The sequence below is a fragment of the Emydura macquarii genome, unplaced genomic scaffold (genome assembly GCF_026122565.2).
Source record: "Emydura macquarii macquarii isolate MOO-44397 ecotype Brisbane River unplaced genomic scaffold, CSIRO-AGI_Emac_v2 contig_431, whole genome shotgun sequence".
In the NCBI taxonomy this organism is placed as follows: Eukaryota; Metazoa; Chordata; order Testudines; family Chelidae; genus Emydura; species Emydura macquarii.
Window position 1 is genome coordinate 11792932 of NW_027130568.1, and position 15730 is coordinate 11808661.

At 41.9% G+C, this 15730-nt stretch overlaps 1 protein-coding gene across 1 annotated transcript in view; it reads right to left on the minus strand.

Moving 5' to 3' along the window:
• The window catches only part of PARD6G (par-6 family cell polarity regulator gamma), a 94179-nt gene that overhangs the window by 3119 nt on the left and 75330 nt on the right, over positions 1-15730 (minus strand). The window lies entirely within an intron of this gene.

The following is a 15730-nucleotide window of genomic DNA, read 5'->3' on the forward strand; positions in this document are numbered from 1 at the left end:
AATACACTGAATTACAATTAATGCTTCTAAAATTAATCTTGCAAATTGATTGCCATTGGATGTTCAGTCACACTTTTTATGACATGAGAATACTTGCTATTGCAAGTCTGACACGCAGTTCTATACAAAGACAGATTTTCAAAGTTAGGGACCTGTATTTTATGCACACATCTCAGGTGTGCAAATATCAGATGTGTATATGCAAAGTATCCACACATGCTTAACTCTGAAATCAAACTTGGAATATTTTATGTCAAACTTATAAATCTGCAGACTTGTGTTGGTGCCTGGAATTAGTGTTACTCTTTTTGTGAAAAGTGTGTTGTTGTGTACATTTTTAAAGTATTTAAACTTTCTTTGCACAGTTTTATACCAAGAATACATGTGATTGATTCCAATCAACAAAGAGATGCAAAAACATGTTTGATTATAGAGTTCTATATTATAAGGAGTTCATGCAGTGAATCTGAAAAAAATGCTTTACAAGCCAAAGAATAACAGATGTATCAAAAATCCTTATTCTAGTTCACATTACAAATATGGTATATTTTAATACAAAACATGCATTCATTGGAGAGATCTTTCATCAGAGGTTCAAGAGGCACTTCTCAGACATAAGCACTAATAAAGTGTTGATTATTCTACTGTTGGAAGATAGCCCTCTAAAGATACATAAGTGGTAAACAATAAAAGACTAATATTTTAGCTAATACTACTAAGCTTTCATTCTTTCCCTCACACAGCACAAATTGTTTGGGCATATCAATGTCTATTTGAGGAGAAGTGGTATCTCTCTCTCCTACCTAAATGTTTAATGCATGATCCTTTCTGATCAGTTTTTCAAAAGGATGATGGAGATTTTGTCTGATGAATAATTATAAGATGAAGACTAAAAGGATGATTTTAAATGAAGTTATGCTAAGTTATCCAGCTGTTAAAGGAAACTGAAGTTCCTTTTGGTCAGAGAAGCAGCATTTAATAGTATTTTCTTTTAGTTGCGTAAAACATCCCCTAATGTCTAAATTCTCTGTTGCCTTACACCCTATTTACACTGGCTATGTTCGCACAAAGTGGCCACAGCGTAATTGTAGGTGGTCACCTTTGGGAATACCTCCAGTGCAAAGGGCACCTCTTGAGCAGGTTTGCAACATTTAAAGCTTGTCCTGGGGTTCTCTTTCATTTCAGGTCCCTCAAAGCCACACCAGCTGCTCCTGCTCTGCTATGTTGCCTTTGTATGCACCAAGCTGCGACAGTCACAACTACTCCAGAGCCAACCCATAGGATAAGCATTGTCGTCCCTCCCGCAAGTGCACACTGGCAAAGTTAACACTGAAATGTTTAAATTATCCAGAGATAAAAATCTGAAACATTGCCTGGAAGTGGCCACAGGCAGGATAGTTATAATGTAATGATATACATTTCTTATTCAACAAATCCATCCCATGCACATTCAGAGCTGTGCTTACTTTACTGATTAATAGTCAAAGAAATTTTTGGTAGCAGAAATTAAGACTCCATTCTGCTTCCCTCATTGACAGAGCTCCAGAATCAGAATCTCCATCAGTGGTGAGCATTCATGACCCAGAAAGAACCTAGATTGGCTTCAGATCCCAGAAAGTTTTCAAGGATAACAATAAACTGCTCGTAAACTGTAGAAATTTGATGTAGAAACATAATGACAAGCATAAACTCTCATTTCCAAGCCCTACCTCTAACCCCTGCCCCCAGCTTGCTGGTAAAATGGTTAGAAGTGCTGGAGGAAGTGGTGTTTGAGAGGAACAGATATAGAAAGAAAGTTCTTCCTCAACCATAACTAAAGCATTGTGGTAGCAGCACTGTATTTTACTTTAATTAAAAAAATTAAAGCTTAAATGACTAAACTTTGAATATTTTAGTGAAATCCAAGATTAAACAACGTTTTTATTGATATTTAAATGAAAACACATTTAATTTAGAACTTCCCGCTGCAGTATTAGAACCCTTTCCCCTCATGATGCTAGCTCATGAGAACCAGAAAGAGAATCTGTTTCACTTTACCCATATTGCAATAAAACTACATTAGTCAGAGTCCTTAACCATCCACTTTTTCCCTCAAAATACGCAAGCAACATAAATGGTGAGAAGTAATGCTTTAAAAAAAACAACTCAGTTTTAATACTGCAAGGCAGACTTGCAAAATTCTCTGATACCTTAATTTTCTTTATATGTTGGTGAGTAGACAGCATGTGGGTTGATTTAAATGACAATTTGCAAGACTGAGATAATATGAATGCCAAAGATAAGGAAGAGTGTACAAAAAGACAGATATCCCAATATGTATAGGTCATAATATCCATGAAACAAGTTCCTTTGGTTCCACAACCAGGGTGGGGGGAACCTGAATTTGTTTTGCTCTGTTGACTTAACGTGCATTCAGCCCACTAATCCATCTTCTGAGATGACTGCCAGCATTCCTAACCTCTGAGAAGCTTTATACAGCTACCTTTTTAATTAAAAAGGAACCTACCACAGAAATGGTTTTTCTTTTCCGCCAAACATGGAACAGACAGAAGCAGGGATTACATTACAAATCACACAGGCTACATTCACTGCAGGTACATTGACTGTTCTAGGGTTTAATATTTCATGACCAGCTTGCACTAGAAATCAATCCAATGTCCCATCGACACACTGGGATTTCTATTTTTCTGGTAGTATCAAACGGTTTTTAGCTTGGGCCAGTTATGCAATATTAGTTCTTAAGATCATACCATTTTCATTTATAGAAAACTCAAGTTTAATCTCTGGAAGTTATTACTAAATGTCGTTCCAAAGCCCCAGGAACTAAGGCAACCACTTGGCTTTGGAGACAGAGGAATCAAAAGAAACTACAAATTAGTTTTCTAGAACAGCTCAAATACAAAATACATGATGGGTGATAACAGCTTTTGTTGGGATGCCCTGCTAACTGGCCAACAACTGTACATGCAACAGTACATGTCTGTACTGCAAATTTTTCTAAAAAAGGGAATATACGTATGCTGTTCATATCTTCTGTTCCTGCTTTATCCTGCAGAGAAGTAGTTCCACTGAAATTTGACATCAGTTTCCATGGCAGCAGAATGATGTCAATCATGCATCATGTGCAGGATGCAGCAGAAAAACGGATGAGGGTGGAAGCGAGGAGAGAACATATTGGCTAAGTAAGTTACTTTGCATATAAGAGTTCTCTTTTCCAGTTTGCCCTAGTGTGCACGTCTCTTTCAAACTTTGGTTTATTACTGAAAGTCAGCAATAAACTTCAAAAGTCAGTATTTGTTGGACTGACTTGCAAATTGTCTGACATTGCACTAGTTACACAGGTACAAGTTCTTTGAATTTCTTTATCATATCAAATTTCAGGAAGTAACTCCATTTTTCTTAATAGACTGGATCATGTTTGATTACTGGTTCTTAATAGAGATGAACAATTACTGTGTGAAAATTTGTAATATTCTACACAAGGCAAGTTGGCAGAATTCTCCATCCTACTTAATCATTCTGATATGGAATAAAATTGATCCCTCTGGGTCAAAGATTGTCAGCGTTTCTGCAAACTTCTGCATAATGCTGGAACACTGTCCTAGAGGTCCTGTATTTCACTGAAAGTCACAGATTACATAAATAAGAAAAATGTAACCCTGCATGCAACTACAGTGTAAGAATTCAAGTAAATCAAAAGTGTGATTGATGCTATTCACAGGTGACAGGAAAGAAGAACTAGACTTCTGGGTGCTGTATATACACACACTTTCTTATTCGAGTATTATAAAGAGGCCGCTTGAAGTTATGGCAAGCATACAATGCGGTGCTTACAGATAAGAGAAGTGTCTAGGACAGTGGTTCCCAACCTCAAGGGCCACAAATATAATTTTTACAACCCTGAAGGGACACTAGTCCCTGCCAGCAGCAACCTCCCTCCTCACTGCAGCCAGAGGGAAGGAGTTCAGTGAGGAGGATCTCCTGTCCCCCTGGCTGTGGCAGGGAAGCTGTTCGCTCCACCTAGGTACCTAAGCAGTGGCTCCCTTCTGCAGCCAGGGGGATAGCAGATCAGTGCTCCCCTCCTTCTGGCTCCAGCAGGGACCCCAGAGCCTAGAGACCCAGGAGGAGCACTTTGCCGTGCTCCCTGCTACAGCCAAGGGGAGAGGAGCACTGATCTCCCGTCCCCTTGGCTGCAGCAAGGAGCCTGCATTGGCAACATGCTCCGCCTGGGTACCTAAGGCAGTGGCTCCCTTCTGCAGCCAGTAGGTGGGGAGCCATGGGCCATTCTGAAAGCCCCACGGGCCACAAGTTGGGAACCACTGGTCTAGGATCTGATGGATCACAGTGCTAAGACTCAGATGTGAGTTTTACCTATGCTGACAATTTATTTCCTGTACCTTTTTAAAAAATGTTCTACTGTATAGAAATGTTTATCAAAAAATGGCCAGAGAGAAGGGCTTCTGAATTTGTCAGTTCCACCCCATTTGACTTCCCAACATAATGCTGCACATATCAAAAATCACTTAGAGTTCTTCTGTAGCCACCTACTGTTACTGTTCCGCTTTCCCAAAAGGCATTTACTTTTAGTGCATTTTGAGAAAATTTCTATTCCTGAGCAGCCTGTTGGACAAATACTTGAAATATTTTTGGCTGCATCCTCACTAAACAATAGAGTTGTTTTCCGTAGTGAGACTTATCTCATTGTTAAAACTAAGACATCTTTTTATTAACGAAGACACAGCCTTGCATAGCTGTTCCTGTACAGCATCCTTCCTCAGGCATTTGAGATGACAAGCATTTTGTTTATGTTGGTGGAACTACCTCTTATCCCACAATACTGAAAGACACTGGTAAGACACTTCTCATTCCCAGGTGTGGAAACTTTTTCCAGCACAGTTTTGTCAAAGACGATTTCAAGCTAAAAATATATTTTTAGCAAGGAAAGTCTCATCCCAAAAAACCAGAAAGTCCACATATACCCATGGCACCCATTAGTTACTCCTGTAACAAATTCATATTCTGCCTCAGGCCGACTGCTTACAGAACATAAATATTTACCTTCCTGATGGCAATTGGGAATACTACCCTGGAGTCATGTAGTCAATTCACAAAAAATAAATAAATGTATCACAGAGGAGCATATTTAAATAGCTATTTATAAGTAGGAAGAGAATTGCTTGGAACATCTGGCTTTAGCCAAAAAAGTATTGTATTTCTTTAATTTACATGAAACAAGAAATTATAGATCTTCTGAAACAACACCAGGAGCACCACTCCCATTGCTTGGACAGCTGCTTTTCATAGGAACTGCCTGCCAGACTGAATACCAAAGCTTTGCCAGATAAGATTATATAAACAAACTGAATTCCACAGAGAAGCAGACTGCCAGTCTCCTATAGGAACAGTTCATTTTAGACTCTACTTTTTTCAGCGTGTGCATACTCTTGGCTTATTATTTCCTCTGGGAGCTGTGGAACATTAGTTGACAGCTCTGGAAAGTATTTCAAAGACAAAATTACTTCCACTAGGGAGAGCAACACTTCAGGCAGCTTGGGAATGAGGCCAACGACTCATTAATAGCAATGGGTTGCCCCTCAATCCAGTAGATCTCCATTACTGAATGTTAAAATAAGCAGAGGTCCTAAAACAGTTTGTGGGAAACATCAGGTTTAACCCTTCAGCCCTCCTATACACCACCAATAATATATTTTACACAAATGTATTTTACCATAATGTGACTAATGTAGAATACACGGATAGTGTTTGCTTTAGACACAGAGGTATATTTGCACCCCAAGCTCTATAGAATGAAAAAAAGAGTACTGTGACACGATCAAGCAACACAGAGGTTGGCAGAAGAAACATCTTCAATCAAAGGAGATCTGGTGCATATAGCGTGCAAAAGGATTAAAAGAAAACAGACACGAGGTGAAAGGTTTAGGTAGGGTCCTGTGTTTAGATCATTGATGAATGAATGCTTAGGGGGAAAAAAGGCTAAGATAGTATTCAAATGAACCTTTCACTTATTATGCTGAAGTTAAAGAAAAAAACAAACCAATAATTCCCCAAATAAGCCATGGAGGAGCTGATCTAAGTTTATGGTTTGATGCAGAACTGGTTGTAGTTACTGTTCTATTTAAAGTAATTTCTCAGTTTTTTCCCTTTGATAATTCTGTACCATGTGTTCAAAGAAACTGGACTGAATGGAGTCCTATTTTTCAGATGAAGGAGTAATGTGGTTGCTTTAGCTGTGCCCCACACAAAGGGTTTTCAAACAAAACAGGACAAATTCTTATGAAATTAAACAGAAACAATCTCAAGAAAGTGTGTGAAATTCTTGCATTTCTCTTATATGCTCCCAGTCTCAACACATCTTATATTTTATAGGATAAAAATTGAAAACTAATGTGTTTTAGTGGTAACAACTGCAAATGCCTCAGTATGCATGTTCTACCATATATAATGACAATAGAAAGGGGAGACTTTATACTTGAACAGCATAGTAGCCCCTGCTGCTGAATCCAGTCAACAGTAGTTTTTGTTAAAGACAACTTGTCTTGGTGATTCAATATTAAAAGGATTTATTCACCTTTCAAAACATGAAATGGACATTACCATTTTCAAAGGGCATTAGAATCTGAAGAGCACAAGTGGTGCATCTCTCTCTTCTCCTCCCACCCTCCATAAGCCCATGAAGCATATTAGCTTCTTTGGCCATTCCTTGAAATAGTCATTTTGCTTCTTGGCCTACCAAGTTATAGAAGACAAAACAATTATAACTGTGTTAACCTCAAGGTTTCTCTTCCTTTTCACCATCAGCAACAACTGTGCTATTAACAAAGTTCACAACTGTGGACTTTTTTTTTTTTTTTTAAGGCTGCTTGCAATTACTCAAGAAAAATTCTCAAGTTCTGGCCGGGCTGCCTGCAGTTGCTGCTGCTGGCCATCAGGTGCCACTTCTGCTTAGTGAATGATCCTTCTTGTTACTGTGTGGCAGGCCAAGTGCTTCTTCACGAACTTCTGGACTACCCCGTCTACACTCCACTCCTTAGGTGCTGTTCAGAGTATGGCCACAGGCTTTTTAACTTGAATAAGCTTGCCCTATGAAGGAGCTTTGAGGGATGTGAAAAGGATGCCATCAGGTCCCCAATCATACTGCCTACGCCTTCCCCACCAGCAAAGCTCAATGCCTGCAAAGCACTCCTCAAGCCCAGCAGTTTTGGGCTCCCCCAGGCAGGAGAAGGTTGTGTGACCCCTAATTTTATTTGATAGCTGGAGAAGCAGATGGCCAGCAGAGTGCACACTAGGTAAGGCCGACTCTCAAAGAGTGCTCACACACAGCTGTCACAAGTGAGTGGCGCTGTAAAAAAACCCCCTATTTTTTAACAGTCCCTTCTCTCCAATTGTGAGAAGACATTTTCTCATTAGATAAATATTTGCTTGTCCAGAAAGCAGCTTCTGTTTAGGTTTCTTTCTCCCTTGGCAGTTTTCGCTATCTTTTATGAAGTGAAGACAGAGGAGGGAGTTTGCTGGTATTAATTTTGAATTCAAAGCAGGTGGTCTTTCCCCAGCCTGGATTCACACACTTCAGTGAGAAGTAAGTTTAAGATTTAGTCATGGTTATTTTTAGTAATAGTCACAGACAGGTCACAGGCAATACACAAAAATTCAAGGAAGCTGTGACCCATCTGTGACTTTTACTAAAAATAATAGACGGGGGCTGACCGGGTATTACTGAACCGGGGTAGAGGAGGAGGAGGATTGGAGCCCTAGCCTGGCTGTGGGAAGGGGAGGGTCCATCAATCACTACCTGCTACAGCTCAGAGCTGGGGGTACCCATCCAAGCACTGTGGCTTTGAGCTCCGTGGTGCTTCCTTGCGGTTCAGGGCCCCCCAAGCTACCTGTGGTGGCTGATGGCTGTGGAGTCCACCCACCGCCTGCAGCAACTGGGAGCTCCGGGCCCCCACCATCAGCCACCTTGGGCAGTAGGGGGAACCCAGATCTCCGAGGTCCTCCTGCCATAGCTGGGGGCTGGCAGGGTTCTGCCGCCTCGGAAAGCTCTGAGCCCCCCCATCAGCCTCTGCGGACAGTAGGGGGAACCCGGAGCTTCAAGGTCCCCTTGCTGGTTGCCAGGGCTGGAGGCTGCGGGGTCACTTGCTGCAGCTGGGAGCGGAGAGACCCCCCCACCCAGCTTACTGCTCCAGCGGCCATCTGTGGCAGAGGAGGAAAATGGCATGGAAGTCTCTGGAAGTCACGAAATCTGTGACTTGATCTTATTCTTAGTGATAAGTGCAAAGTAATGCACAGGGGGAAAAATAATCCCAATATATGTATACAATGATAGGGTTTAAATTAGCTGTTTCCACCCAAGCAGGAAATTTTGGAGTCACTGTGGATAGTTCTCTAAAACTTCTGCTCAGTGAGCAGCGATGATCAAAAAGAATGTTACGAACTATCAGGAAAGGGATTTAAAAAATAAGAAAAATATCATAAAGCCACTATATAAATCCATGGTGTGTCCAAACCTTGAGTACAGTGTCCAATTCTGGTTGCTCCATTTTGAAAAGCATATAGTGGAACTGGAAAAGGTTCAGAGGAGGGCAAAGATGATAAAAAGTAGAGAACGGCTTCCATACGAGAAGATACTACAAAGATTAGGACTACTGAATTTACAAGAGAGGACTAAGGGGAGATGAAATCATGAATGGTTGGAAAAAAGTGTTATTTACCCTTTCCCACAATACCAAAACCAGGAGTTACCTGATTAACTTAACAGGCAGCATGTTTAATACAAATAAGAGAAAATACTTTTTCCAAACAACGCACAACTAACTTGTGGAACTCATTTCCAGAGAATGTTGTGGAACTATAACTGGGTTAAAAAACAAACTGGATAAGTTCATGGATGATGTGTCAATGAATGGTTATTAGCTAAGGTAGTCAGGGATGCAACCCCATGCTTGGGGTGACCCTAATCCTCTTACTACCGGAAGTTGGGTGTGGAAGACAGGTTGGATCAATCCATAATTGCCTTGTTCTGTACTCTCCCTCTGAAACTCTGGTATGGACCACTGTCAGAGACAGGATACTGAGCAAGATGGACAGTGGTCTGACCTAGTATGGCAGCCCCTACATTCTCTGTAGTTGTAAAATGTTGACTACAGGCAGTAACCACCATTTTCTCTTTATGGCTGTAAAAAGGCCCATATAAGACCATTTTGTCAGACAACTCTAGCTGGCAATAACTGAAGCAGAGAAAGTATTGTTTTTTAATAAACATTAGTAGTTCCTATTCCTGCCAGGGAAAGCAAAGGTTTCAAGAGGCTATATTTCCCCCATCTCTCCAAATACAGCCTTCACAGATTTGTCACTACATTCACAGTGGAAGCACAGCCAATGCAATAAGGTGACTGCTTTTGGGGAATCCCATCACTTTGTTAGCAAAAGCAGCAGGGTTCCTACACTCAGCGGCACTGAACTGACACCTGACTGGTACCAGTTGTAGGGCAGGAAAGCTGCCAGCCTCTCCGGTGCATTCCTCTGCTGAGTATTGCTTCATTCATCATGAGCTAGTTCAGACAGGCAAGATGGCAGCTTCCTGTTCCTTCAGTAGTCGTTAATTGATAGTGTTTTCTCTAAATTGGTAATTTGGTATTTAATGAAGCAATTAATACTTTAAAAAGATAAATGCAATCTTCCTTTTAAACATGCAAGATTAAAGCTTCTAAAACCAATCCTCACCTTTTCAGAATGAGACCTTTTCAAGTGGTTGTAAAAGATCTCTTTCATGCCATATTCTAGGTTTTATTTTCTCTCTTTAACAACCATCAACACTACAGAACAAATACATTTCCAATAATGTTTTGGTTGCTTTTAACTATTGTGCTAGGATAGTACCACATCCTGAAGGAAAAACCCAACATTTACATTGTTTACATAGCACTTTTCTTGTTACTATTAGCTGGTAGATTATAACCCCCATATATACACACACTACCCCTTATCTCAGAATTAAAAGGCTTCAAAATAAGTGTGGTATAAAAAATTAATTACAGCACTCTGCTTTCAAATCATGACCTTTGGGAGCCTCCCAAACTTTGCCGTCTGTAATTAAATTAGTCACAAGATAAACACTTGTCATGGGTCAGCCTTCTAGCCTAGAGGGTCTGCACAGCTGTATCTTCTCTCTTATCTGTTCTATGCAGTTGTTGTTCAGGATACGAAAGGCCTTTTAAAATTGGCAGGCTAATATGTCCACCTGCACACCACAGGATAAATAGTGCTGCACTCCAAACTGGCAGGAAGGTTTTGACTCATTTAGACTCATCATAATCGAATAGGAACTCACTGCAGTGACTTACAGCAGACAAATTCCATTTCCAGTCCCTTGCTTCCAGGTGACAGCATTACAAAGGCTGGTGGGAGTGCCCAGAATCATTCAACAACTCCTTAGGCAGAATAAGGAGTGGCACTGATGAGTTCCAAGAGGGAGTCATACCCAGTCATCCTGAGTTAGGATAGGTGGTACGAGCTAGTGCCTTGAAAACAGGCGTGTAGAGCGTGGGAAAACCAAAAGAGAGGAGGCAAGAATGCTGAGAACCAAAGAAGCGGGGATATTCCGGGGGGATGGGAGGAGGAGAGGAGAAGAAGAGGAGGGTGCCACAAAGCATCGCTTAGGTGAAGTACAAGGCCTGTAGAGAAGTTCCATAGCTGCTCAATGTGTCACTTATTTAAACTGCAAGAGAAGCAAAAAAGTGGTTTAAAAGTGATATTAAAATTTTACTTTTTTAAAAGTGGGTTTAGAGCCACTGAGCCCAAGGATCGTTCTCTTGGGTCTCTCTCCTGAAAAGGATTTGGATTCATCTCACATGCAGAAACTTCTTTTTTTGGGGTGCAACTTTGGTCTCACACAGCAGAGGAGTTCAGACTGTCCTACCGACTTTACTGGTGGCACATTCTGAAACTACTGAAGAACTCGTTTACTTAATGAGAAATGAATCTCTTTCGGACTAAATGCAATGGCATAAAAATAGATTATTCTTTTAAGGGTCAATATTCCTTGTGAGTCTCAGCCTTGTGTTGGAAGCAGTGTGAAACCATCCCACTTCCGGGGGAGCACTGGGAGGCACTCTGCTTCTCTCCACAAATGTGATGAGGAAGAGGCAGGGCCACAACACCGTCACCACCTCAGCACAGGACAGCATGCTGCACCCAGTAAAAGGATGCAGCAGCAGGTACTCTTCCCCTCTGTACTGGGGAGCCTCCAGTAGGCATTCTGTCTGCAGAGACTGCAGCTGTACCTGAACTTCATGTAAAGTGTAGGGGACAGCTCCTTGAATGTGCACCTCTCACATCCCTGCATCCCGATGTGCAGAAAGAATAGCAAATATGGTAGGCATCCAGCTTGGCTTAACAAAGATGTCCTTGGCAAACTTAAACACAAAAAAGAAGCTTACAAGTGGTGGAAGCTTGGTCAGATGACTAGGGAGGATTATAAAAACACTGCTCGAACATGCAGGAATGAAATCAGGAAGGCCAAAGCACAATTGGAGTTGCAGCTGGCAAGGGACGTGAAGGGGAACAAGAAGGGTTTCTACAGGCATGTTGCCAACAAGAGGAAGATTAGGGAAAGTGTGGGCCCCTTAGAGAATGAGGGAGGCAACCTAGTGACGGAGGATGTGGAGAAAGCTGAGGTACTCAATGCCTTTTTTGCCTCTGTCTTCACAGACAAGATCAGCTCCCAGACTGCTGTACTGGGTGGCACAGAATGGGAAGGAGGCAAACATCCCACAGTGCTGAAGGAACAGGTCCAAGACTATTTAGAAGGATTAGACATACACAAGTCCATGGTGCCGGATGCAATGCACTCGAGGGTGCTGAGGGAGTTGGCTGAGGTGATTTCAGAGCCATTGGCTATTATCTTTGAAAGCTCGTGGCAACAGGGGGAGGGGTCCCTGAGGACTGGAAAAAAGCAAATATAGTGCCCATCTTCAAAAAAGGGAGGAAAGAGGATCCGGGGAACTACAGACCGGTCAGCCTCCCCTTCAATCCCTGGAAAAATCATGGAGCAGTTCCTTAAGGAATCCATTTTAAGGCACTTGGAAGAGAGGAAGGTGATCAGGAACAGTCAACACGGATTCACCAAGGGAAAGTCATGCCTGACCAACCTGATTGCTTTCTATGATGAGGTGACTGGCTCTGTGGATGTAGGGAAGGCGGTGAATGTGATATACCTTGACTTTAGCAAAGCTTTTGCTACTGTCTCTCACAGTATTCTTATCAGCAAGTTAAAGTATGGGTTGGTTGGATGAATGGACTATAAAATGGATAGAGAACTGGCTAGAGCATAGGGCTCAACGAGTAGTGATCAATGGCTCCATGTCTAGCTGGCAACCGGTCACAAGCGGAGTTCCCCAGGGGTTGGTCCTGGGGCCGGTTTTGTTCAACATCTTTATTAATGATTTGGAGGATGGGGTAGATTGCACCCTCAGCAAGTTTGTGGATGATATTAAGCTGGGGGGAGTGGTAGATACCCTGGAAGATGGGGATAGGATACAGAAGGACCTAAGCAAACTGGAGGATTGGGCTACAAGAAATCTAATGAGGTTCAACAAAGAAAAGTGCAGAGTCCTCCACTTAGGAAGGAAGAATCCCATGCACAGCTATAGACTGGGGACCGACGAGCTAGGCAGCAGCTCTGCAGAAAAGGACCTGGGGGTAACAGTGGATAAAAAGCTGGATATGAGTCAGCAGTGTGCCCGGGTTGCCAAGAAGGCTAATAGCATATTGGGCTGCATTAGGAGGGGCATTGCCAGCAGGTCACGGGAAGTGATTATTCCCCTCTATTCGGCATTGGTGAGGCCGCATTTAGAGTATTGTGTCCAGTTTTGGGCCCCCCACTACAAAAAGGATGTGGACAAGTTGGAGAGAGTGCAGCGGAGGGCAACAAAAATGATTAGGGGGCTGGAGCACAGGACTTATGAGGAGAGGCTGAGGGAACTGGGCTTGTTTAGTCTGTAAAAGAGAAGAATGAGGGGGATTTGATAGCAGCCTTTAACTACCTGAAAGGGGGTTCCAGGGAGGATGGGGCTAGGCTGTTCTCGGTGGTGGCAGATGACAGAACAAGGAGCAACGGTCTCAAGTTGCAGGGCGGGAGGTCTAGGTTGGACATTAGGAAAAATAGGTGGTGAAGCACTGGAATTGGCTTCACTAGGAGGGTGGTGAAGCACTGGAATGGGCTACCTAGAGAGGTGGTGGAATCTCCATCTTTAGAGGTTTTTAAGCTGAGGTTTGACAAAGCCCTGGCTGGGATGATACAGCTGAAGTTAGTCCTGCTTTGAGCAGGGGGTTGGACTAGATGACCTCCTGAGGTCCCTTCCAGCTCTAATATTCTATGATTTTATGATTAGGGATCAGGCACAATCTAGCCGTGTGTGTATGTAAAATTGAAATCCTGCTGGATATAAGAGGAAGCTGCACGATTCACCTTGTTTGCTCACTTAAACATTTTTAAAACCCCCCGAACACTTCTGAATAATAAAATAGCTAAACACATAAGCTAAGCTGCAAGTGTCTGTCTCTATCCCTAAATGTAGTTATCCCTAAGGAATGTGACTGACAAGTACTACTATTATCCTTTGCTATAACAACTGATGCATTTGAACTGTGGTGGGAAGCATATGAGAAGTCATGCATAAAGTGAAGGTATCTGAAAGAAAAACTTTTCTTAAGGAGTTTCACAGAAGACTCAAGTGCAATTTTTTCACCTTTTAAATAAAGCAGCATTTCTCATATAACATACTCCCTTGGATCCTGGGGCTGAGAACAAAGTAAAAAAATCTAACTACTTTCAAAATATTAGAATAGCAATATCCTTTCAGATTATTCACAAAAAGTTATTCCTTTACATACACAGAGCTTTCTGACTCCTGACCCAGTTCAGCTCTTTGGATTTTGTTACACTTCTACATAAAATTTGGAACAATCTAGCAGAATGATCAACTCTCATATCAGGTGACAAGGTGTACAAATATTGTTAGAATGATCACTAATATTTTGATACTGGAATAATACAACAGATACTTTCTAAAATGTAGACCCTTTATCATTGTAATATCTGCACATGTGTGACTATGATTTTTCAAACTCCACACAACTTCTACAGTCACATAAACTTGTGGTATGGCTGCTGTGGGTATTTTTTCCTTAGAGCATATGGAGCCATTTCTCTCCATTTCCTCCATCCTTCCTCCCTTGCCCAATCTTCGTTTATGTTTTCCACTTATTTTGGCTGAAGCAGGCAAGTGGGCTTTTCAAGCCCTAATGTAGGCTCTAGAAAAATGTTCAGTGCTGTAGATAAAGGCTACAGAAGCAATATGCTATATCAGAGCCCCTTCTATTAGCCTATCTCCAGTTTTACATGTGTGTTTTCCTTCCTTAACAGATCCTTGCCTAGATATATGAATGCAGTATCTAAAGCTATCTCCTATTGTTAATTCAGAGCCAGAGTTTTAGAAAAAGCATATTGGTCCTGAAAATATTTACTGTTTTCCAGTAAAGTGCTTTTTAAGTTCTGGTAGGTTGCAAAATACAGATCTTAAAAGCATCTGTGTCTCCTAATTTAAGAACTGTTTCCACAGTATGCATTGAATAATTCAGCAAGGATAGCGATGCAAAATTTCAACAGTTTCGCTAACAAATATTTGGTACTTTTATGGTGGTGCATTCTCCCCACGAGTGGGAATCTGCTGGAGTCCCCAGGCTGCTTACTATTGTTTAGCTCACTTGTTTATTTCTATTCTGATAGTTCCTAGGATCGCCAATCACAGGTCAGGGATTCATTGAGCTAGGCTCTGTACAACAAAGAACACAGTCCCTAACCAAGGGAGCCTAAGTGTCAGTCAAAAGACACTGAAGGTGTGTCCACACAGCAACTAGACACCCACAGCTGGCCCACGCCAGTTGGCTCGGACTGCAGTACTGTTTCAATGCTGTGTAGACTTCTGGGCTGGGCCCTGGGCGCTGGGACCCTCCCACCTTGCAGGTTCTAGAGCCCGAAAGTCTACACAGCAGGGAAACAGTCCCAAAGCCTAAATAAACTCCACAGGACCGAGTCAGCTGGCACAGGCCAGCCTCAGGTTTTTCTTTGCTTTGTAGATATACCCGAAGATGGCCTGCCTGAGCCAAATGGAGAAATTGGACTTCATCCTTTCTCCGAGTTTGATATTATCTTTAGTCCAATGTATTGGGTTATTGTAGCTATGAATAAAGAATACAAGGCAATCCCAGAGTTGCAGGGCTTGGACAGAGGCTCAGGCATTTCTAGAATTCCTGTCACCAGTTATTCCATTTATCAGTCTTCATGCCTCTCCTACCCCAAAGAGCCAATACTGCAAGTCACCAAAATTGGCTATGATGAACTCTTTATACTTGTGATCACATGATATTGGCCGGGGAAAATATAATGACTTAAAAATGTCTGCAAAGACTATGTAATGCCCATTGATTGACAAACAGTTATCTACTCAAGGTAAGGACGCAGACCATGCTGAGACATTGCTGCCTTTTCATAACCACGTTGGGGGAAAGGGGGGAGGGGGGGTGTTCAGCCAAACCACAAAATGTACAGCTGTTGACTGAAAAATAAATGATTTAGACTACAGTAAACTCAGTAAAGTCACTGTAAAGAAGCACATCCTACACCAGGGAGATAATCATCTTATGTAGCACT